Source organism: Ipomoea triloba, chromosome 11 (genome assembly GCF_003576645.1).
Source record: "Ipomoea triloba cultivar NCNSP0323 chromosome 11, ASM357664v1".
NCBI classification, from domain to species: domain Eukaryota; kingdom Viridiplantae; phylum Streptophyta; class Magnoliopsida; order Solanales; family Convolvulaceae; genus Ipomoea; species Ipomoea triloba.
The window spans coordinates 3441251-3443347 of NC_044926.1; positions in this window are offsets into that span (position 1 = coordinate 3441251).

Below are 2097 nucleotides of genomic sequence, written 5' to 3' on the forward strand. Positions count from 1 at the left end.
AAAAAAAAAAAAAAAAAAAAAAAAAAAAAAAAAAAAAAAAACTCTTTCTTTAGATTTGATGCACAATGTTCTTCATCATAGCAGTGAATATAATATTTTAATGTATGTGATATATGTTATAATTAATTTATGTTTATTAACTAAATATATTAAAACATTTTGATCCATATTATATTATCTTTATATAAACTAAATACACAAACTATTTAGAGTGTGTATGGATATGCTTAGGATCAAGTGCAATAGCCCCGAGTGAAAAATGCAGATAATTTTTTTTTTTGAGTACTACTATTCATAGATACTTTTGCAACCTACTGAAGCGCAACAAGTCAACAGTTGACTACTCCCATCATCCATGTGAGAGTGTTAATCGGGACACCAGGTGCCACTTGACCACAAGGTCTTTGGCATGCGGATAAATCTTAATCATTGATTTATTCAAAATCATATGCTCTTTAGAAGGAAAAAACAAAATCAACACGTACAATCTTAAAAAATGTGCACTAAAAGATACAGCAATATACATTAGAAAATACAACAATATGCACTGAAAGACAACAATATACACAAAAAGACACAAAGATGTGAAGCAATTATTAACTTTACATATATGCAATTGTAATGAGTCCATATTAAGAAACTTCAATCAAATTAAAATCACACAATTAATTTGTGTTTCCTTTTTTAAAAATCCTTAAAACACCTTAACACTATAGATTTAATTATAGTAACATTTTAACATATTTACTTATATATCTCTTTCAATTTGACCGTATTACATTTTGACTTTAATTTTGTTGTCAAATTTAGTCCTAGACTCCTAGCCAGGGATTAAATCTGACCAAAAACTAAAAATAAAAATAAAGTTTAAGATTGAATTTGCAATAAATGAATAAATAAATAAAATAAAATCAAGAATGCACCCCATCCGAGTTGATTAGATTCACACACTCGTATAGTGGTCGCAAGTTTTCATAGTCATCTAAAGAATATAATTAAATATGGAAATGTTGTGAGACTAGAATGGAAATTAACTCCAATATATGCCTATTATGAAGAATTTTAGTTGGTATGATTTTCACACATACACTCTTTACATAGTAAAAACTATATATAAACAACGAGTTTGGTATTGATTACTAAATTATTTAACTCCGTACGTTAAAGCAGCTGGTATAATAATGCAAGGTAAACACTAATCCATGGTATAACAATTGGCCATGGAGCGTACTAGGTACTGCGAGTAATTAACTAGGTAATTTCAACCAAAAAAAAATTCATTCCATTAACTTCTTTATGTATACATGCAAATTGCAATGAGTCTATATTATTACATTTCAATCAAATTAAAATCACACATTTAATTTTTTGTACTCAAAAAAAAAAAAAAGCACACATTTATTTGTGTTTCATTCTCTGTAAGTCCTTAAAACACATTTATTTTTACCATATAATAACATTTTCACATTTACTTCTCTCTCTTTAATTTCAATTTCACCTTATTACATTTTAGCTTTAATTTTGTTATCAAATTTAGTTGATTAAATATGACAAATAAAAATAACTTTTAAGATTATATTTGGCTAAAAAAAAAACAAGAATGCATTATATTCAAAGTATTAAAAAAAAAAAGTGAAAATGTCCTGAGACTAGAATGGAAATTAACTCAAATTGTGAACAATGTATGCCTATAATGCAGCATTTTTATTTTATTTGGTAATGATTTTCACACGGACACTCTTTAAATGGTAAAAACTATAAACCACAGCTTTCATATTAATTACTCCGTACCAAATTAATTTACCGCGTATGTCAAAGCAAACATCTAATCATGTGCAGTTCATGAAATGCTAGAATAAAACAGTGCAAATCTGCAGTTAAAAGTTACACCTCGCCTTCTTCTTCTTGATCCATTCTCTGCAAATATTAAAGTTAAAGAAGAAAACCAAAGAAAAAAAAAAAGCAAAAAAGAAAAAGAGAAAGAAGGAATCTGAGGTAATACATTGGATAAAATAGGAAAGTTTCTTGCTGGCTTAGATTTGGTTTTTTAGTCTTGTGTACCCATTCTTGTTTTGTTCTGTTTTTTTTTTCAAAGAT